The sequence below is a fragment of the Marmota monax genome, unplaced genomic scaffold (assembly GCF_021218885.2).
Source record: "Marmota monax isolate L192 unplaced genomic scaffold, Marmota_monax_Labrador192_F-V1.1 WCK01_AAM20220418_F8-fsc00264, whole genome shotgun sequence".
NCBI lineage: Eukaryota > Metazoa > Chordata > Mammalia > Rodentia > Sciuridae > Marmota > Marmota monax.
This window is the reverse complement of record NW_026693143.1, coordinates 1,824,152-1,849,794: the sequence shown is the minus strand read 5'-3', so window position 1 is coordinate 1,849,794 and position 25,643 is coordinate 1,824,152. Positions and strand designations below refer to the sequence as shown.

The window sequence follows — 25,643 nt, the reverse complement described above, 5'->3', positions numbered from 1 at the left end:
TCTCTCTCTCTCTCTCTCTCTCTCTCCCCCTCCCCTCTTTCTCTCTCTCCCTTATTCTGATATTATAGGAATTTTCAGTTCTCTCTCTGACTCAAATCTGGGTACCTATGTGATAGTCTTTGTGTAGCTGAAAATTGCCACTTTCTTCCTCATTCAAAACAGACTAAATCAGCCTCAGGTCACTGTGGTCAATTGCCCCAGACCAACAGTGCCCAGCATCCTAGTGATGATCTATACACTGCGGCCACTACCATTGCCAACTGAAAATGCTCTCCTCTTGCCTGCATCACTGAACAGATGGTTTTTCCATCCATTTCAACTATTCTGGTGCTGAATTCACAAAGAGCACTGCTCCGAGCCCCCAGCTCTGCACAGGAATATCAGCGACATCTGCTGTTTGGACTCTATTGTATAATCTTCTCCCTAATTTTTGAATTTGCTTTGAGCCTGAGGGATCTCAACCAGACAATCTGAGTAGCACTTTGCCTTGAGAAAATGAAAGTTTGTTCTCCTCTTGTCTTGAATGAAATGCCATGAAGACCTTTCTTCCCCCAGGCCTTTGTTTATCAGGGGAGTTGAGTACTACTGTCAGTCCCCAGAAAGGGCTTTTGTTTTCTCCCCACCAGGCTCCATGGTTCTCCATGAAAACAGTCCCTGGTAGGTCCACTAGCTAACCCTGAGAAATATCCAGAGGAATCTGAATCTGCAAGAAACAGAGCTAGGGGATCCTTTTAGTATTCCTGTACAGGGTCAGAAACCCATGATCAGTTAGCCTAAGGATGGTCAACACATTATAAACCACTCATGTAAGTATTTTTGAAATTCATGCATTTGCTGGGCATCAAATAGTTTCTGATAACATAGTTAAGCATTTTCTCTAAAGTTAAACTAAAAACTCAGTAATTATGTATAATTTGTAATTCTGCTATTTAGTAAATTTTCCAATTTCAAGGAACTAGAGAAATATAAATCATATAATATGATTAATGAATTTGTGTGCCAATTGTTCTATATACCATACTAGTTGAGGACATGTCTACCCACAGAGGCAGCTTGGTAAGATCTAGGTTCAGAAAAAAAGCCACTAAAATACACCTTTGTTATGTAAATTAAAATACTAATCGGGTATACACTTGCTCCTGGAGTTTGAAGGAGAAGGATGTAAAAATAACCTTTTGTGAATCAATTGAGATTCTGTTTTCTGACCTCCTTATTATGCAGAGTTTATCAATGAAGACTGGACAAGCATAAGAAACTTAACACCTTTTGGGTAAAAGCTTGAGAAGGCAACCTCTGCTCTTTAAGGCTTTAAATTAAGAAAGCCTGCTGCTGCAGAATAGAGTTGTCCTCTCTATGGCCTGCTGGCAGAAACGTCCTCCAAGATTTGAACCAGGACCTCTTGACTCTAGTGTCAAGTCTTGATCCACTAACCCAGATTTGTACCTAGACCTGAGCATGCACACATGCAAAGAGATATGAAAACTGAAATTTCCTTTATGCTTTAACCATTTATGAAGAGCCTACTCTATTACCAGCAAGTCTCCAGAGGACAATTATACAAGACATTGCACCTGCTCTGAAGCTCATCACAGTGATGGCAGGGTTGGGGGATGTTGGATGCCTACTTTCTTGATGTATCTCAGTAATCCAAAGAAGTAGACATGTTCATAAATTTTCAGATGAAGAAACCTAGGCTATACACAGTCACAGAAGTAAAAAGAAGCTAAAGCTGAGGTTTGGGCCTAGATCTCTCTGATTTTAAACCTTATGCTTTTTCAGAGTTTGAGATTTTACAGTTGTGATTGTTTCAGGAGATCAAAATCTCTAAAAATGCATTCAGATGAATAGAGATCACTGTGGGTAAAGATGAGAACTTTAGAATTGAAGGGACTAAAAACTGATGAAATAGGAGATTAAAAAGTAAATGATGAATATCCAGAAGACAAAGTCAGAAGTGGAAGTCTGATGAGCTGGGACAAATAAGAACTGGTTATTGAAAACACAAGGAAATGTCTGTGTGAGAAAGGGAAGGGGCCCACAACCAGAAAGAATCAATAAAGACAACACAATTGGAAGTGAGTTTCAGGAGTGGATAATGCAAGTGGAGAGAGCAATTTTTTTTTATGTCAAGGTAATAGGCTTCCTAAAGTGTTAAGATTTTCTTGCCATATTACAATTAATTGATACTGAATTAAATGAATTTACAGATTATACTACAACAAATTTCTGCCCTTGGGAAACCAGAATCTATTTGATCTTATAAATTTAAAACTAAAACTATGAAGTTGGAGAATAAGATGTTGGAACTTCCTATCACTGACTTGGAAATTGACTTGGCAAATTTTAAATATTAGATATTAAAATAACAGTGAGGTAGTGTACTGACTGCGACAGGACTGGTGATTGTCTTCCCCACAAATCTGTTATCTCAATTTGCCATGAGTAACAGAACACAGTTTTCTTTAGGTGAAGGATACTAGCCAAGAGAACACATTTTACAGATTTTCCTGTGAAAAGGTACAAAGCTCCAGTGAATGAGATGTCAGCAGAAGACTCATGTGAGACTTATGCGAAGGGGTAGGTTGCCTCCAAGATCTAAGGATGGCAAGATGAGAAGAGACTGATACCTGATGGTCCTGCAATCACCACAACACCAAAGTCTGTCTACCTCTAGGCACCTCCAGGAGTGGGATAACCCTCTCCTTACATATTGACCTATTACTTTGGGGTGTTCCCAGTGTATGTGACCAAATCTGATCTAACCAATACAGGATGAATTATATTGAGTAACATTGTCTTAGGATGTTACTAAATGCTAGATAATCTTGAATTAAATTGAACAGTGATAAAGAGATAATTTAAAATTTATATGTGGAGTTTATGGCTAAATTTGGCCCATGTATTTGAAAACTGATCTAGGAAGAATGAATCAGGATTAAGTGAATAGATAAAAAGTATCTTGAATTTCTCTCAGATTTCCAGGACTTCATAGAAAGACAACAATAAAGTGATCAGATAACTTCTATAAATAACTAGTGTTCTGTGTTAAAAATAGAAATGTTCAAATGCACCGGAAATATAGGAATTCATTTTAATCCCCCATTTTTCACTTAAGCCCCTGTACTTTTCTATTAAATTATAATCTTAAGAAAAAATGTGTGATTTCTAAAAGTTATACAAGTCTTAAGTATCTATCTCATAATAATCTGTTATGTATAAAATTAATAATAAAAGAAGAAACAGATCATAGAAAGGTCATGCATATATGCTTACTTGAAAACCTTTCTAATATTTTGCTATTATTTGGCTTCCTCACCTACATGGGTAAGTCCAGAAAAGATAGTAGGAGACTGATCAAAGGACAAGATGCTTTTCAATGGAAGGAGAGGAGGAAAGAAGGGGCATGGAACATTATTAAGTAATGTTATATACATTATACACTTTAAAAAATCTTCTGGGTAATTGAGAAAATGAAAAGAAAATTTTAAACAGTGATAAAATATAGATAATTCCTGTTTCTATCAGGTTGCAGAAAAGGGAATGCCAAGTAGCAACTTTTTGGCTTCAAAAAAGAACAAATTCATATGAAGTGCCACATAAATCCAAAAGTATCATTTACACAAATTTTATCTTATTTAAATTTTATAATTGGTTAATTTATCTAATCCCACAACTTTGATCATATATGTATTTACAAATGAACCACAAATGTCCATCTCCTGGCCTCAATTCTGCCCTGAATTCTAGACCAGAATGCCATTATCCTCATATGGATGTCAAATAGGTATCAGTTAAACATAACAAAGGCTTTCAATATAAGAAAGAAATATTGTCCCCTGCCCTGCTCCCAACCAACATGCTCTCTGTCTTGGTAATGTCACTACCATCCTCTTGACCTCCCATTCTCTCCAACAACCTTAGTCTTACTTCTGCAAGATAAATAAAAATGCATCTCCTCCTTTCTGTTGTCTTTACCAGTAAATTAGCGATCGCCACTCCCACCTCCCCTGTCCATTGGACATCCTTTTAACTGGTCTCCATCTTTCCTTTCTCTTTTCCTTTGAACTGAAGATGATTTATTTTATGTAACTCAGATTGGATCGTACTTGACCTTTCCCTCTTTATAATTCTTCAATAACAATCAGTCCCTAACCACCTTTATATTTTCATCTCCTGTCATTACTTTCCCATGACCTTACACCCTGGTGACATGAAGCAATTCACATTTCTTCAAATAAGATATGCACTTGGGGCTTTATGACTAGCCTGGTGCTGTGATGAGATGCGCTCTTTACTCTCCCTGTCTGCCTGTTCATATGAGCCACATGTGTACCTCTGTGGCACTTTCAGTGGCCTGTCCTGTCAATATGAGTTGTCCTGTCTCTCCCTTGTATTCTCAAAACATTTGACACACACCTCTGTTAAAACACTTACCTCTGTGCACTTAATATTTTACTTCTCATTCTAGCACTACTAGTCTATGAGTTATTTGAGAGACCATGTTTCCTCTGTTTTTATATCTGCAGTATACAACAAACTCACTGCCTTATATAGAGTAGCTGCTTGAATCGTTGGAAGTAATATAAAACATACTGACATGTTACTAAAATAATGATTTTTGTATTATAGATTTTTCTTTTTCCTTGGAAAAAAAATTACTCATATCTTTAATTTTATCTTCAAAAGGTAATGACTTGAAATGAGTAAGGAATCTAACCTAGGAGATACTAGTCCCAAGACTGTGTTTACACAGCACATTTTAAGTGTGCCATAGTGCTTAATAATTGCCCTAATTATTTATTAAAATTTAATTATTTTCCAGTTAATTAAACTTGTCTTTGGTAAAGTGATCCAATTTTGGCAGAGAAGCAGCTTTTTAATGCACATGTGTGTTGTTGAAGGCTGATTGGATACAATTTTTATAGCCATAGAGTTTTGTCAGTTTCTCTCTTTACTTAAATGCATAGCAACATTACTTCTCTAAAATAAGAATGCTCTCCCAAATAAGCAATGAGACCTAATCTATTGTCATTTAAATGGAAACTCTTAAATAGAAAGTTGTCATTTTTTCCCTTTTTATAGCTACACACTTATAGATTACAAGTACCCTTTAAAAAAAACAAAAATTTAAATATTAAAAGAATCTACCACATGGTTTGTGCTCTTCCTAAATAATTTATCCTACTATGAGTTAGTGATCTGAAATTATTCCAACAACAACAAAAACACATCATCCATAGGACTTCAGACATTGCCATCTCAGAAATGTACCAATTTCAGGAAACATTTGCCTTCCTCTCTGTTTTTGGACACAAGTGCTATTTTTGGAGTACGAAAGCAGAGGCAGTCACATTTTATATATGTTCAGAGTCTCTGGAACTTCTGATATGATTCTGGATGTTCAATCACAAAAATATCACACTCCAATAGGAGTCAACCCGCCCAACACACCCTTCAGTCAGGAGCTTCCTCTGGACATGCAAATTAAAATGGCCTTGGAACTTGATTACAACTTTTTAAAAAGGGAATCCATGACTTTTCTTTTTGAACTTAAAAAAATTATTTTAAACATACCAAAAAAATAGCAAAATAAATAAATAAATAAATAACAAGTTTTCATACACCCATCACCTAGATTTGACAGGTGCTAATGCTTTGTCTCAATTTACTTCAGATTTTAAGATATAAAAGTGTATTAACATATTTTAAATCTTGCTTCTAATCCTTGCTTCCTCTCTCTCCTCTAAGTAATAATACACAAAATAGTATGTCTTATTTATGGAGGCATCTAAATGTAATAAAAATGTATAAAGAACTTTAGGGATTTTACAATTACAAAAAGAATGGATTAATTCAAAATTTGTGAAACTAGAGAGTATAGAGCAGGAGTTGGCAAACTTTTACTGTGAAGGGTGAGATAGCAAATATTTGAGTTCTCTGTTGCAACTCTGCGTTTGAGTGTGATAACAACAGACAATACACAAATAAATGAGCGTGGCCAAGTCCCCATATTGCCTTATTTATAAAACTGATGGCAGGCTGATTTGGCCAGCAGGCTATAGTCTACTGACTCCTGCAGTAGACAGTTTTCATTGAACTATTTAATTTCACTGACCAGTTACCTAAAACAAAGGTACATATAGAAAAAGCTATAAATAATAGGCATCGTGTTTTTTTATGGTAACTCTCTGGAAGAGATCAAAATTGTCCCCAGTATCCACTGTCTCCTTCTTTTATAATTGTATAATTTAAAACACATGGTGGTATGGAATAAAGAATAATTTCCCCATACTCCTTTGCAGGTAGATAAGACCAGATAACTGAGTTTTGGCCAGTGAGCTGTAACTTCAACAGCTACAGTCATATGGTCACTGGGAACCTTCCTAAAAATATATATTTTTAAAAAAAGTGCTAATAGGCACACTCTCTAATGTTTTTCCTTTGCTTCCTATATCCTGCAGCTTGAAATGTGGTTCAATTCACTAGAACTCTATTTCAGCTCTTAAGGACACGGCCCTCACCCTAGGAATGAAGGAGCAGTGAGCTGAAAGGAGCTCAGATTATGGGAATTTAATATAGTCAGGCCCTCTTGGCAATATTATTCCTCAAGTGCCTGCCCATCACCATATGCTTTTTGAAGGGAAAAATAAACTTTAATAATCTTAATCCATGGTCATTTGGAGTTCTTCTGTTATTTGCAGTCAGACTTGACTCATGTTGATGTATCTTTCAGGTGTTACTCAGTGGACAATAGGCAAAACCCTCAGGCCCAACCAACACAAGCATTCTGGTCTAACAGAGTTTCCTACTTCCTCATCCCCAATTCTGCATTCTTACTCCTCTTCATTATGGAACTTTCTGGAAAACTAACCATTATTTATTTAAGTTAGGAATTTATACAAAATGGAAAGAAAAAACAATGTCCTGTCTATAACAGTTCAAAGCAAAGTCCTAAAGTGCTACAGAGAGATTTCATTGCTTGTATTTCCCTGATTCCAACTAATAATTATACCTACAAGCAGATTCATGCAAATACTGAAAATGTTTGTGTTTTGCTCAGTGCTGGTGCCTGTGCCCCTGGAGAATAGACCCTTTTGCTGCACTGCCAAATGTCGCCTCCACACAGGTGTCTCTGCAATGGTGGCTGCAGTTGTTATTTGTGCTGCTATGGTTGCAGACGGAAGAAGAGATTCCAGAGCAAGCAAATCTGAAAAGAGCTACCTTAATGCATGGAAACCATATTTCCATCCTTCTTTAATTTCTTATAAAAAAAAAACCCCTTGGATATAACATTCTGGGTTTAGAGTAATTCATTTCATATCTGTTTTTATGTAAAGCACTTTATTCATGAGATCTAGCAAGATGACTGTAAGAGTCGAGTTGTAGAGGGAATTACAATCCCAATTTAAATGTAAGTTTTTTAAGAAAGAGAGAAAGAAAAGCTGATATAATTAATATTTCTAACATGGAACTACCGGGGACAAACAATCCAGAATGTTAATGGTGCTTATCTCTGACTGGTAAAGTTATAAATGACTCATTGCTTTTTATTTTCCAAATATCCTCCACAAACCTTTGCTACTTTTGAAAACAGGAAAAAAAATAATGATAACTCAAGTTCCTGAAATACTTGATTAAATGAAGAAAACCCATGAGAATGAAAAATATTAGAAAAATCGTCATGGCATAGAAACTAAGAGCAAATACTAAACCAACAACTCTCATTTATCTGCATCACAGGAAGGCGACAAGGCATATAGCTGCTTCAAGGAGCAAATAAGCAAATGGTCCATTTCACTTTGGTTGGTTTTGGAACACCTGTGCAATTAACCTTCTGGACACTTCTTTGAGCATTTCAACCTCAGTTTCCTCCTCTGTGAAACTGAACCTAGCTCTCAGAGCTGCTGAGAAAACTGAGATTTTTTTTTTTTTTTGTGTGTGTGTGTGTGTGTGTGAAAAAGCCTGGACTTCAATCTCTAGCAGATAAATACTCAGTTCACATCATTGTAATAGCAGATGTTCAATCAATTCATGAATTGCTCTGAGTGCACACTGTGAGCATCAATGCTGTGCAAGAAACCAAGGTGAATGAGAAAGCCACCATGAATCTGTGGACAGCACAATCGAGTAGGAGGGATAAGACACATGTCCAAATAGTTATAATGCAATATTACTCATAAGAGAGGAACAAAGTATGATGAGGTACCAAGGCAAATTAATAAAGGTTTCACAGGGCAGAGTTTTCCTATGCAAAGAAGTAAAGAGCAATTTGGTAAAGAAAGTGAAAATTCTAAATTCCAGAGCTGGCTGTGCCACCAATTGTGGGACCCATGATAGAGTTACAAACTTCCTCTGAATTTTAGATTATTTTTCCAATTAGGAGGATTTCTCCAAATGCCTCCTAAGACAACAGCTGCTTTTATAATAAACACTAATAAAATACCTTGTGCAAGAACTGATCTGACTTCATCATAGCTGCAGATCAGATAAAGATTGCTTGCGTGCCTGCCTGGGCTCACGTGTGTCTGGTGTGAAATATGCATATTTAACTCTCATATCAATTCTGTGATACAAATACAATTACTATTATTCCCATTTCCCGGCTGGGGAATTGAGGCACATAGAGATAAAGTAGATTACCTGAAGTCACACAACTAAGGATTCAAAGTCAGGCAGTAGGTTACATTTGAGTGAATCTCTAAACAGTTTTTAGGATTTTTCATCAAACTTATAAAGGAAGGAATACTTTCTAGAATGGAAGCTCATGAGAAAAGGCATAGAAGTAGGCAAGCCATAGAGTTTTAAGCAAGCAGCTACCCAACACCCCAGAAAGAATAAACTCTAAATACATGAGTGGGAATTCTTATTCATTTTGTGGCCCTGATAAAATTCCTTAAGTATGCTAATCCATGATTATCTACAAAGCAAGAATAATAACATGGTCTTTATAGGACTGATATAGTATGAAATAAGATAATACGTGTAAGGTGCTCAACAAAATCTGGCACATGGTGGGTACTTAATAAATTGAAGCTATTTTATTACTAATGGGTGAATAGCCTAGATTGACCTAATCATAATCCAGAATAAGGTGAAAATGGGATAATAGTGGCTACAAAGGTGATTAGAAAACAACTTGGGGAGATCTTTAATGCCTGGCCAGGAAGTTTGGATTTTTTTTTTTTACAGAGTCATTAGAAATTTTTGAGGATAACATTTTGTAAAGCTATAGACAATATTAAACTAATTTGAGCTTCTCAAACACTCACTTGGTGGTCAGAAGGAAGATAGTTCTGTCAGAGAATCACAAGCTAAAATACAAAAAGGTATGAAAAACAACACACATCCATTTACAAGATACTGTTTCTAACCACCCAGATTACTGGGTTGCTAAAATTTCTGCATATAAAGATATATTTTTAAATTCAAAAGTGTCAGTGTCTAAAAGGCTACTTATGGTTTGGCAATGAGGTGCCCTCACAAAGTCCAGAAAAGAAAAACACAGACAGTATAAGCTACATAAATGTTTAAAGTCTGAATTCAACCCTTTGGGACAGTTACAAGTTAAGAATGAGCATGGAGTCAGGCAATTTCACCAAATAATAACCAATGTCTATTTAATATGGGATACATGCTTTACATTTTGCTAAGAATTTACATAATTATCTAATACCATGTCTATAGTATACTCATAGCTAAGTATTATTTTATCACATTTTTTAGATGAGAAAATTGAGGTTCAGAGGCATGAAGTAATCTGTCAAAGTACACAGAGAATCCCGGATGAAACCAGGATTAAAAACTCATCTCTGCTGCTCGACTGCTTAGGGTAGACTGATAACGCCACCTACTACCAGTCCTACTACTGCCACAACTACCACCTCTATCCACATCTCCAGAACAACCACCATCATCACAACCACTAGCACAACCACCATCACCATAGGACCAGCACACTCTCAGTCTCCAATGCTGTTACTGCTACAATGATTATCACTACCACCACTACCACCACCAACATCAAATCCCACAAACACTGACACCACCTCCACCTCCATCACATTCATCAGCATCATCACTGATGCCATCATCTCTAGCACCGACTCTCCTTTCTGCCTCCCCGAAAGACTAGTTTCTTTATAGCCAAATCTCCTTCCAGGAAAAAATAAATCATGTTCATCAAACCTCCAAGAATACATTTCTTTCCCAGCTTCCTACAACACAAGGATTATACATCCCACCCCCCACCCCAGAGCAACAGTCCTGAATATTTCCACCTATAGAGAGTGGCTAGGGTATTGTTAATATCAAGAAAATCAGAATTGGTCCCATTTTCTGTGGTCATGCATTAATACATTTTATAAATAAACTAAAGCATATTTCCAAATTTTTTAAAGAATGGAGTTTACAAGATGAAGTGCATATTTGAAGGGAATGTTCAAAAGCCTTGATACTTAAAAATGATCTATAAACCAAAACCCCAATATTGTCAGTGAGTGAGTTCATTAGAAATACAAAATATCGGGGACCACCTCTGAACCTGACAAACAGAATCTTCGTTCTAACAAGATCCTTGGGTGATTCACAGCACATTAAAAGTTGACAAGTACCACTCTGAATCCCTTAAGCCTTAAGTCTAAACCCTTCACTAAATTCCTTCTTCTATTTTTCTGCATACAACAGGGGGTGACGTGTCTGTGGTCATTTTTACAAAGACCTCAACTCAAACTCACAAGAAACATGAAAAACATTTCCTTCTATTTTAGAATAGAGCAGTTTTGAAGATGCTGGGAACCTATCTGACTCCTCACTGAGTGACAGAAATGAAAACAGGTATTCTTTACAAAAGGAAAGGCCGGCTGCATCAAATAGGAGGAGAAACTTTTTGAGTGCGTGGGAAAAGAGTATCAGAAAAGGGTTAAACAACAAGGTAAAATAGAGAGAGAGATTTGAAGAAAACATTCTTTAAATAGAGCAGGAACGAAGAGGACATGGGAAAATACTGCCCCCCTTTGAAGTAGAGAAGGGAAAGCTGGTAAATGCTGATGCTAAAGTGGCTGAGGCCGTTAATGAGGTTCTGAGGATGTGATTTCACTCCCTTCTCCCCAATATATACAGTCATCTGTAATCAAATTTATACTACGTAATCAATTTTTAAGAAGGACAACCTGGGTGATGAGGGTAGTGTAAGAATCACCCCAAGGACAAAATATCCACTTGCTCCTTGTCCCTTCCTCCTGTAATTCTCCCCTCATCCCTGGACAGGTTCTCTCCCTTTTTGATGAATGTTTCTTCTCTCTTTTCAGTTTATACCTTTGAAACATTTGTGCACTCTCGTCAGTCACCTTCCTCTCTGAGTAACATATATAATTAAAATCAATTTCCGAGGTATTTATAGATGCCCACCTTCAGCCTATTCTTCCATCATTTAGAATCACAGGATTTTAAAACACTAGGGAAAACTGCAAGAAGTAGAGGGGCTTCTCAGTCTGTGGCCCTTGTAAACTTGTTATCTCTATTTGCTACCTCTCTGCTCCCATCAGCCAGAACTGGTCCTAATGGAGCAGCAGATTCCAAATTCCACAAAAACATTTGCATATGTTTTATGTTTCCATTTTAGCAGTTGATTTCATTGTTTACCTCCCTGTTTTTATTTCACCTTTTAAAAAAATACCCTTTCTCAGTTTTTTTATACTACTGTACTCTAAAATGCCCCAGCCATGCAAGTTATCACCAAAATTACATTTCCATTTAAACCATGGACTGTAAAGAATCTGTTATAAACATTTAAACACAATATCCAAAGAAAAGTTGTATGGACAATATATTCCACTGTTATGCAATTTCATTCATACATATTTACCATGTAATTTAAAATGTCACCTCTTATTTTATAGTGAAAAAGGGGAAATTCTATTTCTAGGGCATGTACGGCTCTGTGTTTTTAACACTCACCCACCCTCAGCAGAGTCTGTTAGTGCCAGAGTATTAGATTTCAGAGACACGATAACTAGTAAAAACAAATCTCTTCCCAGGCAGAATTAATCCCTTCTCTTCTGAGCTCCCAGGGCACTGGAATATACTTCTGCTGCAGATGTTTGAATTATTATTACTAATTGTTTAAATGGTCTGCCTCCTCCATTAGCCTACTCGCTGGGAAGGCAAAACCCTTCTTTCTCAGATAGCTAGGGGTTCAGTTTGTGGTTCGTTGAATCAAATGATTTTTCTTTGAAAGATTTTTGTTTGTTAGGCATTTTAAAATATATGCATACATATAGAATTGTCCCTGAATGTAATTTTATGCCTCACTATTTTTTTTTTTTATCTGTAATCGAGCTTATATCTGTGCTGAGTAATTACTGAACAAGGGCTGGTTGCATATATATTAGTACACAGTCACGCGCCACTTAGCGACAGGGACACTTTCTGAGAAACATGTGGTGAGTTGATTTCATTGTTGTGTGAATGTCATAGCATATACTTAAACTCACTAAGGTGGCTACAACATCACTAGGTGATACAGTCTTATGGGACCAACCATCATATATGCAGTTCAACCACGACAGAAATGTCATTCTCTGGTGTGTGGCTATTTGTGCTAGACTGCCTGTGTCAGAATCTTGGCTACTTTGTCAAAACATTTAACCCATTAAACACCTATCTCTGCATCTGGGAATAATAATTATGGGAATAATCATAATAATAATTATGCCTACCTCACAGAGCTAAAATGAGACAATGCATTAACACCCCCTAATAAAATGCCTGGCACGTAGTAGGTGTTCAATAAGTCCAAGCCAATAAAACTTAGTTTTTTATTAGAAAGAGGAAGATGAAGAATTTCAGATATTTAAGACTAGTTTTGCTTTAGTTTTAGGAAAGTTGTATATGCTCTTGCATTTGAGCACTCTGCCAACATACCCTAAAATTATTTAAGCTGAAATGTTACTGTCGTGTAAGGTTTTTCTCTCCTAACATAATTTAATATGAACTAGCTCTAGAAGTACAGAAAATTATGGTTACTTATCTCTTGCCTGTCTCCCAGATTCCTGAGCACTGACTAAATACATCTAAATTACAGAGAGCCTTTTACAAAGACACCCATGGCATACACAGGCACTATCACACGATGACTAGATTTCTGACCCAAATCACATTTTAAAATTTTTTAAATGAGGAGGGGAAGGTAGTGAAGCAGCACTGTATGGGAATTTTCCTGGAAAACTCAGAGTATCTATCTCCATTTCAACTGCATCTCAGCTCAGGGAGAACGTTCTCTATCCATCCTCGGGCAGCATGACCCCATGCCTCTCAGTTCTGATCTTCCTAGCATTGTTAGAATCTGAAATCAACAATTTATTTATTTTTCTTATTATCATCTCTCTCCTCCCACTACAATATAAGCTTTTTGTGTTCAACTATTCATTTTTTATTGAATGAATCAATGAACGGATACATGCATGCATGCATACATTTGTTTCTACTGTTTTTCTCCTGGTTCCTCGTTTCTCTCTAACATTATATTCAGAAGACAGGAAATAAATGGATATTTCCCAACTTCATCAAAGATGTAATAACTAGTTTCCATTGCTACTTAATGATGTATGCCCCCCCCTCCTAGTCTGAGTTATTTATTCATCAAGTTAACAGTTAACCCAGGTAAAGTTTATGTAAGTACAACCTGGAAAGACACTTCCTAGTTCAATGGAATTTGTTTTTTTTTTTTTTCACTGCCAGGAGATACACAACCATGTTGCCCCCCTATAAGAGACAAAAAGAGAAGAGAAACCTACAAATGCACCAGCCCCTATTTCAGAAAAAAAGGTGAAAAATCAAAACAAGGAACTTCCTTCCAAAAAGCATGATCTATCAGGCCAGAGTTCAAATGGTTTCAAAAGGAAAACATGTATTTTTCACCAAGTGAATTATCATCCTCCCTGTCACAGTGAGGTCTATAAATCTGTGAAAGGTAATTACATAAAGGATAATTACCAACTACTGCCTGTTTTGACGGCAGCTACCAGAGGAAGAAGCAATGGTCCTCATTTAGATTGTGGGCTTCTTGAGGGCAGGGGCTGTGTATTAAACCTTTGAGCACCCCAGGGGTGCCGAGCCCAGTGCGTTGTGACATAGGTATATTAAGTATGCATTAAATTGTTGATGCATACACATGAGGGTTGTATTTCAATGTAAGGAAAGCTTTGCTGAGAGTTTCTAAAGCTAGGAATTGGGTTTCTGAAAGAGGTCAGATTTTTTTTCCTCTAAATTCTTTTTAAACCGAGAACTCTGATCCATTTAACAGGCATTTTTTCCCCCAAAATAAAACTAAGTGACTTTTTTCAGTCACTACAGGGTGATTTTCCTTTACATTACCATTTTGAACAAGAATGGGGTTTAGTGGACTTAATCTTTAATGAAAGGCAATCTTCCATTTACTGTAATTAAAAAATATCAGTGATTTTTATGGAAAAGCCACTAGATTCTAGAAGCATAAAGGTATTAAAGTGATATGGTCCAAACCCTAGTTTTGCAGATGAATAAAACTTGTTCTGAAGAGATAGAGTTGGGAGGTCACAACAGTGAGTGGCAAGACTTCACTTTCTTAGCCATCAGGGTAGAAGGCTTGGAGAGAGAAAAGGACTTGGCCTCTGAAGGCTGTTCTTCAGGATCCAAATGTGGAAAACAAGATTGGACAACAGAGTTCTTTTCTGTAAATTTGCCCAAAGGTGAAAATTTTAAAACAGAAGGAAAGCAGCCAAGTCTTAAAAAGACAGAGAATTTTGGTCTTAAATAATCAATGGAAATACCAGGAATGTATGATTACCAAATTTTAAGATGCTTATTTCCTGAATGTCTCTTTGGTGCACCAATTTTATTTGAAGGCTTATTTGCAAATATAAGGCATTCTGTTTGAAGAGTGGCTTACTCTAATAAAATATCTTAGGATATTTTTTATTATGCCTCACAGCAAGAAATATACTTCACTTGCCACTCACTGTATACATACATATATAGAAATGAGAAACCAGTTTCTGGAAACCATATTCAGGCTTGTTAAATATGAGTAACTTTGCTATTTTGTATTCTACTTCACTTCCTTTTTACAATGTTGCTTGTGCCCACTAGGTTGATTTCAGGTCTCAGTAACAGATCTCCCAACAGTTCCAAAAACAATGCCAATTCCTCTTACTAGACCATCCCCATGTTAACATCTGCTCTCCAAGGACTTACTGTGTCTACATAGAAAATAATGGAAAGTATTAAGACAGAAACAGAGCTATATTTCTGTAATTCTGTTTCCAACAGGTGCACAATCAATGTAGTATTCAGTGAATTTCTGTTGCATACAAAGTCAATGTGGTCCTCCTGAGAGACCAGAGTCGCATCCCTGATCCCCGCTTCTGCTGTCACCTTTCTGAAATCTTCTGCCTACAGAGAATTCTCCTTGTTCTCTTCAAAATTATTACTAACACAATTAGCACTTTAATTAATCTAGGTTGCTTATGCATATACCACACACCATTTAATGTTTCATAATACATCCATGCTGTTTTTCTCACTAATTTTTAGACTTTGTTTTGTGGAGTTACAATTAAGGGCTATTACCCACATATCGTCAGTGGCTTTACAGATACAATCTCGGGCTGCTCTCATTATACTGCAAGGTAGTATGCCCTAAAATTAACCCCCAGCAGAAAAATCTCTATATGCCTGTTCTACACCCTGTGCTGAGGGCAGCAGGACCTTTTGCTAGGTGATAATCTCCCCCAATTCATTGTTATTTCAGAAATATGGGATACAACAGAGAGAAATTCTCAATGTTTGGCCTCCCGGCAGTTGATTAAAAAAATACTTAAACAACTTTAATAATCCTTTGCTGTTTGAATCCAAAGAAGGTAATTAATATTCCAAAAGAGAATTTTTAAAGGAGGGCAGGGTCAGGTGTTAGCTGGTTAACAGAGACTCCGAAGCAGGGAGCTATTTAACCCAGGACAGATGTTAAGACATAGACTGAAGATTTGTATCTACATCCTGAATTGGGAGGGTTACTTGTATGGGTTTTGTTTATGTTACTGTCTGTGTGTTTGTGTGTGTGTGTGTGTGTGTGTGTGTGTGTGTGTGTGTGTGAGAGAGAGAGAGAGAGAGAGAGAGAGAGAGAGAATGTGTGTGGCAAGCCCCTTCTCTCCCAAATGTCCAGCCTCTTTTCCTTGTCACATTTCTTATTGCTTACAACATCATTCCCACTTAGATCCAGGGAATGTGAAGGAATTGAATCTTCCCCTGCAGTGGGGCAGTGTCTGAGAGCTTGAATGCATGGTGAGTCACATACAGCCCTCTTGGTCACCAGACTGAAGGTGGCAGGGAAGGGGGGTCATATACAGGAGGGAGTCTGGAAAGACAAAAAACCCTGGAATGTCTGCTGGGAGAAATGATCTGTCCCTGAACTCTGTTTCTATTGGGACCCTGAAAGTCCCCAACCACACATATTAGTAATTCCTGTAGTCCCTCTGGTTTGGGGAAGGAGAGCTCACAATAGGATAGGGACACACACATCTTTTGCCTAGAGTCATTGATCTTCCAGGCAAGGGTTCCCAGGATGGGTGAGTGAGGGCATTAGCCATCTCCATCTGGGTCACCTGAAACTGCCCCGTGCACTTAAGAGTCCCTCAGACTGCCCAGGAAAAGTGTACTGTGTTGTCTGCTGTCTGGCTTTCTTCCTGTTCTATTGTAATTTTTTATTTCTTTCGCGGAGGAGACAGCGTTGGGAACCTCCATGGTGCACAGTCACCTTGAGGTCCCGGGACGCCCGGGCTGCTATTTTCATAGCCCTACACGGCTTGAACAGACTTAGGGAAAAAGTGTCTGACTGCTGCCTTGCTGCACCCAACTGTGGGCTAAAAGAGGTTGAGGGCAGGCTGTCCTTGGAACCAACTTGCCTGCCTCCCAGGGTGCGCCTGCCAGCCCCGGCTGCGCCCTGCCTGGAATCAGATTGTCCCGGGCTCCTGCTGGCATTGAGGACTTAGAGGGGGAAGAGGAGTCGCAGTTTTCAACATCAAGTCAGACATCCTCTGCCTCTCCTTTCCGTCCTCACTGCTTTCACTCACCCTAAGATACTGTGCCCACCTGCATCCCCTCTATTGGGAGAGCACTATTCCCCCAAATTCAACCTGAGCCTCCAGCCTTCCAACTCTGATTTCCCAGGGCTTTCCGGACCCCCACGGTGTCTTTTCTTATCCTTACCTCCCAGCTCCCTTTTTCTACACTCTAGCTCTTGGCTAGCTTCTCAAGCCCACCCCACCTCGTCCCACCTTGCCCCACTACCAACCTTCTCTCCACGGGCTCCCGGGTGGGTGCTGTCCCCTGAGTGGCCGCTGTAGGAGCCAGGGGTAGGGTTCTCTGGGGTAGCTCATCTCTTTGGGAAGCTCATCTCCCTCTGGAATTTGCATCCTCCGGGGAGGGGTCAGGGGTCCCAGAAAGCTGTCTCCTTGGGAAAACAAGTTACGAATCTCCCAGCCCAATCTGTCGCCCCCTAATACCTCCCCACACAAGGTCTAACTCGAGTCCCTCGCCTGCTTCCCGTTTTTACGCTGCGCCTGAGTCTGGGGGACTTGTAGGGTGAGCCCCAGCTTGGGCTGGAGCCGGGCAGCCAGCGCAGCCCCTCTAGGGGGCCGGGCTGAGGGGGGCTGGCTCGGAAGCGCACAGAGCTCACCGGCTCGCCCCTCCCTCTCCTGGGACCGGAGGGGACTGACGCGGGAGGGAGGGTTTGAAGGAGGGGGGGTTGGCTCTCATCAATTCCGCTGCCACCTCCCTGCTGCCTGTGGGGAGGCGGGCAGGCGGGCAGGCGGGCAGGCGGGGGTGGGGCGGGAGCGCGGGCGGATTAAGACTCTTAAGTCGGAGAAGTTTGCGCTCAGCTTCACTGCGGGGCCAGAGGAGGCAGGCGCCTCGAAGGTGAGCCTTCCAGACTTTGGGGAGATAGACAGCAAGCTTGGGGAAAGGACTGTTGCCTCTTAGGCTACAGTACAACCTGAGGCTGGGCTTAAACCATCACTTAAGGAGGCATTAAAGTGCAAGGAAATCGGGAGGGAGGTTGGAGAGGGAGAGCTCAAGACTAACGCAGTTTGCTTTTATGTCCAACTAGGAAAGCCAGCCCCCCAGACGCCGGGTGGGCTGCGCCTCGCGGGTCGCCAACCTTCCCAGGTTGGAGAGGTGCGCCCATCCGCGCACCTCGCCCGGAGGCTGGCATCTCCTGTCCGGGAGATGGGCGTTGAAGCTTGAGTTCCTGAGAGCCACCACCTGAGCTGTGCCCTGCCGCCCAGTGAGAGAATTCCTGGTAAGGAGGGTCTGGGAATGTCGGGGACTTAAAGCTTTGGGGGGTCCCAGGGATGGCTAATAGTGCGCTTTGCGTTTTTTTATTGCAAAACTTCTGTTGGCTTGTGATGTTAAAGGTTCACTTTACCTTGATTAAATTAAAAATAGGCATCCTGGGAAGGTGTTACAAACTTACTATTTCGTGACTTTTACAGTGTTGTTAATATCAATTTTCTCTCAAAAGTTGTATTTTCTGGTTTATTGGATATAATAATGATGGCGCTTAAAGTTGTAGATTTTTCTCAAAATGTATTTATTAACTAACAAAAAGATAACATCAGCATCTATAAGATGTGTCGTGTTGTTCTGAAATTGGAAATGAGTACAGTAGTGAATGGAGTTGCTTGTTTAGTCATGTTTTACAGAGAATTATTTTCCAACAATCATTTATGCATAGCAGCCATTCTTCACACCTATTAGGAAAAATATGTTGTGTGCATAGTTTCCAAAAGAGTACTCTTTTTCATGATGCTCTTTCCAAGCCGGGGTGAAAGACATCAAGAAAATCTCTAACAAATTAATTTCTCTCCACGAAACATTCATTTTCCCTGAGGTTCAAGGATATCCAGTCAAAGTAAAAAAGTCAACAATCCAATTTCATTTTTTAACCTATCATGCTGACTTTATTTAACAAATAGACCTAAGAAAAGTTCTATATAAAATTATCTAGCTTTAATTTTATGTGCTATATGCCAGACTCTTAAGATGCCATGACCTTCAGGAGACCATGACCATTTGTTGCTGTAGTTAACCTGAGCAAAGTCATCTAATCAAGGTTATTTATTGAAATTATTGAATAATTGAAAGTGAAAATGTTCAAAATAAACCAGTTTGACAGTGTCTTTCCTGAAATTAGTCTTTCAATAGCAGAATATCCAAGTTTGAGTGTATCTTAAATGATCATAAAAAATAAATATTTTATGCATTAGGGCTGACCGGCTTACCATTAAGGGCAAAGTCGGAATGCTTTTTGTCCTGTGGGGTTAATAAAGTACAATTTATAATAGGATGTCATTAGCTTAACACGTACTAGTTAAAGAACTCAAGTTTAGTTGAAATTGTTGGTTTTATATACTAATATTAAATATGAAAAAAGAGTAATATGATTAGATTTGCCACTGATTAAGTTTAAGTCAGTCACTCATTTCTACTCAATATATTAACAGCTCAAAACATCTTCGGCTAGCATTTGTTTTGATTCAAAAACAATGTTTCTAATCTATAGTTGTTATGGGGAACTAAAGCCACAAGAATAATATTCAGTCATATTGTAAAATGTTCTAGGATAATAAGCATGAAATCCTCACTTTAATTGATTCACAAAAATATATAATCTTAGAGTTGTATTGTTTCATGATGTTTGGAGTTGAAAAAAAATTAGCTGATATAAATATGTCTTCTCTTTCCAATTTTCTTATATTTTGTAAACTTGGATGATGAAGGGTGATAGATGGATAAAGATTGCCTTTGCTTTAATCAGTTGAAGGAAGAGAGCTAAATATTAGTGTGGTTGTGCCGTGGCAGCTTTATTCTTGGTGAACCTCTCGGACTCTTTTTTATAATACTTTAACATGAATTAAAATATTATCTCCTGTTGTTTTTATTAAATATAAGTGAAATGGGAATAGGAGACCAGTGATGTTTGCAATAACAGCCTAAACCAGTGTTCTCAACTGGGGCTCAAATTAGAATCAATTGGAAAATTTTCACAAAAAATATGGATGCCGACTCTACCCCAAGCCAATTAAGTCAGAATATCCAAGAAAGGGGTCTGCATTTTGATGTATTTCTCTAGGTGATTGTAATATGTACCCAGGACCGAGAGCCACTGACCAAGATGGTTTCCAATAGATTTGATATAGCCAGTTAAAGTTGGGGGGTCTTGATTGACATAAAATCAAAAAAAAAAAGTCATGTTTGTTGTTTTGCTGGTCTAATCTTTGGTTTTGATAGAGCCACTTAATGTCAGAGCGTGCTGATAAAAATAAATGTTGCTTGTGGTATTGCTTGCCCAATTTTTCCATAAGTATATATAACTTGACTTCCTAATTAGAAGAAAGAGATCTTATTTGATGTCAGCTATTTAAACCATAACAGCTTCTAGGAAATACTTCCCCCCCCACCCCAGAAAACTAGCTATTGAATTTGAAGCTTATTTGGCTATCTAGAAAAGTTTTAGCTCTAGGAACTCTATCTCTAAGAGATCTTAAAAATAATGCAAACAAAATTTGATCTCATTTTAATAAGGCATACCTGATGTATAATGTGTACATATGTACCTTTTTTGAAAAGAAGGAAAGAGGAAAATGGTATTATTCTTCTTGGCATGCCAATTAACCTATTCTGGGTGCCGATTATATTCTAGTATTGTCACAAAAATGAAGAGGTATAAGCTCTGACTGCACTTATGAGGCTTATAAGGACAAGCTATTACTCAGATTTTATATGAGAAAACTGAGGACCCATTAGGTTAATGAATTTGTTCAAAGCCACAAACCAAGTAAGTTGAAGATGTATTTGAACCCAAGCCTTCTTATTCTGAGTTCAGTGATGTAACAAAACATGGCATTTTTGTATGTTTGCATTTTGTTTTAAGGGCAATTATATTGCATATTTATATTTTTAAAAAATTTTAAGGGCAACATTTATTTTAAAGCAGTATAGGTTAAGAGCACAGATTCTGGCATGGCTCTGTTGGGTTTGACTGCTGGCTCTATCTCTTTCTACTTGCGTGATTCGGGAAACTAATTTAGTCTTTTCTCCCTTAATTTCCTTTGTAAAGTGAGGATTTTCTCTTAGTGAGGATTTAATGAGTTAATATTTGTAAAGCACCTGGGTAGGTGCCTGGTTCATAGTCTGTTCTTTGTAAGTGTTATATTTTTTTAAAATGTCATTTTTCAGAAAATACATTTTGGTTGTTTATCATATGCCAAGCATCATACTAAGTCTGATAATATACAAATAAATAAGTTATATCCCAGTCTTCAAGGATTTTGTGTTCAGTAGAAAATGACCAATGCATACATAGAATATTCCATTCAATTATAATTAAAATGGATGAAAATCCATACTTAAGAGCATGATTTTGTATGACAGCTATATGCTTTTCAAGTGATAATGTTTTATGTTGTCACAATGGTATTTATTTGTTTCCAATTTTATCAAAATACAGAAAATCATATTCCCATATATTTCTGGCTTTGATTTTTGAGGTCAGAAATCCCATAATATTAAGATATTTCAGATCTTTAGATTTTTATTTTATAAGTGAATCATGAGAATGGGATATTGAGAAAGAATCAGTAGAAAATGTCATCAGAACCTAATTCTCAATGCATCTGAGTCCAATTTTCTAGAATTGTTTTTTTTAATCTGCTTGGGATAGAGTTTTTCTTTTGTTTTTAAAGAAAAAAAATAGTTTTTATAGAAGGAAGAGTGGATCCAGGAATACAGGTAAAAGTCTTTAATACAGGGCGCTGACTCGGCAAGATATACCCCACTAGTGCCGGCTGAGCTTCCTTCTGTCTGCCTTCAACTCCGCAGCTGCCCCATACCTGCTACCTGTGGATGCCTGAGGTATAAGACTCTGCATTGTTCAAATAAAATCTCTATTAAAAATGGCATATGAATTAGTATTCTACTCTAAACCTAAAGAGTTAATTCTTAGAGAAATAAAGTACCTGGTTTGTGATATACTTCCTGTTTCTCTAATCAGTATTTAACAATTTTATTGCACTAAAATTCCTATTTGCAAATGAATAAATACCTCTCTTCCTTCTCGTCAAGGACATTCCAATTTTTCTGGCAGATGCTATATTTTTTTTTGTCCTCACAGTTTCACTGCCATCCCTCTAAGTTTTTATTTCCATTAGTAAAATACTTAACTATGTTCCTAATATTCAGTCACATTTACTCTGTGTGCTGAATTCATCATTCTACAACATGGTCAGACTTGTTTCCTGAGCTCGGATTTTGTCATCTTCTATTCATAAACATTCAGTGATTGTCCAAGGACTTAGAGCCCCTCTTCAGCCTAGTATTTAAAATGTTTCTTAATATAATTACATTGTATCTTTTCTATACATGACAGGTAGAAGACCTCAATAGCTCCCTAATTCTGGTTCTGGAGCTGTAGTTATGCTTAAATAATTAACTCCAGACTTGGGGTCCGTACTTCGCCTTGAACCCTGTGCCCCTGCCTCCTGTTAGCCTCAGTTTATATTCTCTTGCCTCACAATTGGGGTATGTGTGTATGTGTGTGTGCGTGTATGAAGCCCTTTACATCAGTGGCTCGTTTACCAAGCTGTTTTATTTTAGTTTTCATTTTGCTCTGCAGCTCCAGTCCAGTCCCTGTCCTTTATTTGTCTGGGTGGTTCGGAATTCAGCATTTCAAATTTTACCGGCCACCATCCTTTAGAATGTATTAATCATTCCCCCTAACACATCTAACAAATTTCCATCCTGACAGCTTTGCTCATATTTTAAAACTCAATAAATACTTACTAAATGCCTATTATGTCCTAGTCAGAGGATATGATGACAAATTATAGTTACTGGCTTCGCAGGGACTGGAAGAGACAGACAAACCAACAATTATACAACCGGCTGGTATGTAAAGCAACAGAGAAATGTAGCTGGTGCCCGGGATACAGAGAGAAAAGGCACCTACCCGGGGCCTCGGGAAAGCTTTCTAGGGAGCTGACCCTAAAGGGGACATGATTCGAGACTGAAACAAGGACACACAATAAGATGAATAAAGAGGGGAAGACATGAGGTATGCTACGGGCTGGACACCAAGTTGTAAAAAAGCCCTGGAAGCAACATGGTGATTTGGGAAACCGCAGGTATTTTGGTTGCTCACTGGGGTTTGCAGAGCCCAGATCATGCTAAGGGGCTTGCATGCCTGCTGCACTAACGGGATTACATTTTATCCCAAAGACAGGGAGGTCCTTGAAGGATCTCATGTAGGGGACTGAAATAATCAGATTTACCATTCTGGTAGATCATTCTTATGGAAAAAAATTAAAAAAAAAAAAAAAAAAAAAAAAAAAAACAGGAGAAATATTAGAACAAAAGGGGCAAAAGCTGGGTGTTTACAAATTAATGGGAAGCCCAGAGCCTTATTGCAAGATAAGATAAGCAACAATTAAGGCCACCTTGTTGGGTAAAGAAAACAGATGATTTTAAAGGTAGCCTTTGTAGAATTTGAAGGTGGATGAATGAGGGAAACGGCCGATCGTATGATGAATTCCATGTTTCTCTCATAGATAACTAAATAGATAAGTCATTCATCATGTCCTGACAAGGAATATTCTAGAGAGAGAAGAAAAAGAGTTGAATTTGAGAAAAAAAATGATTTGGCTTATCCATATATTTAATAGAAGTAGATATAGAAATTTGTACCTCAAGAGAGAACTCAATACTAGAGACATAGGCTTGGGCAATGCATGTCTGTAACAGCCCACGGCCCAGGAATGGAGTGTATCACAAATGGAGAAGCATAAGAAAGGAAGAAAGAGAAAAAAAGGACAGAAAAAAATCAGGCAGAAAATTCAAAAGAAAAGAAAGACATCTAAGAGAACTCTGCAGAATGCCAATTTTTAAAAGGGAAAAATGGAAAACAAGCAGGCAAAAAAAAAAAAAAAAAGATGAGAGGAAGGGAGGGTGAGTAGCTTTATGGAAGCCAGAGACAGAATAGGAGCACCTCTCCGGGGAGTAACCAGTAGACAAGGTGGGATGAGAAGAGATCGCAGCTGGACTTAATTCAGAAGTGGTTGGGTGTGGTTGAGGAATAAATGGAAATGAGGAAATGGAGATGCCGTGCACAATAATTTCAGACAGTTTGAGATGCACCTCTTATTCTTTCTTGAAATTGTATGGTCTCGTAAAGTTTATCTGAAATGTTGCTTCCTTCTTTTATCCTTTTCTGGACAGCCAGTGACCCCTCAAACAAAATGTGATGTTACATTCGGATGTCCTTAACAGTTCCCAGAGTCCCATATATGGGAGCTTCTGTGTGTGTGTGCAAGTGTGTGTGTATGTGTATGTGCACATATAAAATATATACCATATTTACCTTCATGTATTCTTCCTTTTGCCACTTGTTTACTGAAATAAACTTTCTCAATCTCTTTATTATAATAGCATATTGTGACAAAAAAAAAATTGCAGGTTTTATAAAACCCAGCCCTCAAAGATGATCATCTAGAAATCCTAGTATTTCACATACACAAAATATTTCCCAGAATGTTTGAGTACTTGAAAGTTGTACAGGTAAATTTTTCAAGTCAAATATGCTAATTTTTGGATCACAAATTATGCCTCTTTGTTACAGATATCTGTTGATTTTTCTCATTTTCTAACTAGGTTACAAAGGACAGAATCATCTGTTTATCCGATCTTTCCAACACACACCAGAGACTCTTTCTCTCAAGTGAAATAAGTTAAATAAAACTTATCTAAATTTGATCATAATGATGGTGCATCTTTTTCCCCTGAAGTGATTTTTGACACGTTGAAGCTCAAGAGTTTTCTGCTTTTAAGGTATTAACTAGCTGTTGCCCAGAGCTTTGATACTTCCTTCGAATCAATAATTCATTTATATTTTGAGCCTTATTCTACCCATTCTCCTATTTCAGGCTTGAGTTGGTATGAACCTAAGGAGACAAGCCTGTTTTCTTTAAAGAGCATTTAAAACATAGCTCACATATTTACAATATAGCATTCAATTTAAGCATGCAGAACTCTCCCCAGCATCCCTTTTATGCTTCATAGTCACAAAGTACCTACAGTGGAACCTCCATATCTGTGAATTCTACCTGATATAGATCAAAAATATTTGGAAAAAAAATTACACTCACAGATTGAAAATATTTGGAAAAAATGCATTTATACGGAGTATGTACAGACTGTTCTTTCTGTCATTATTACCTAAATAATGTGGTAAAGCAACTAGTTACGTAGCATTCACATTTTATCAGGTATTATAAGCAATCTAAATATATTAAAGTATATAGGAGGATATGCATGCAAATACTATGCCACTTTATGATACTTTAGTGTCCGAAGATGTTGGCATCCATAGGGAGTCCTGGAACCAGTCCGCCATGGACGCCGAAAGACATTCTACCTCTACTTCTCCTCTACCTTTTTCACTAGACTGAACTTGCTTGGGTGATATTTATACCTCCATATATATCTGGGGAAAATGCCAAAATTTTCCTTCATATTTCCCTATATAAACAAGAGACCTAGCAGCAATTAATTCTAAATTG

The 25,643-nt window shown here is 37.9% G+C and overlaps 1 protein-coding gene across 1 annotated transcript in view; it reads left to right on the top strand.

Moving 5' to 3' along the window:
• Nucleotides 1–17,885: 17,885 nt before the first annotated feature.
• The window catches only part of Calcr (calcitonin receptor), a 116,582-nt gene continuing 108,824 nt past the window's right edge, over nucleotides 17,886–25,643 (top strand). The window contains exons 1-2 of the mRNA XM_046455214.2: nucleotides 17,886–17,949; nucleotides 18,140–18,331. The gene's annotated coding sequence lies outside the window, so the exon portion shown is untranslated. The remainder of the gene's footprint in view (nucleotides 17,950–18,139; nucleotides 18,332–25,643) is intronic.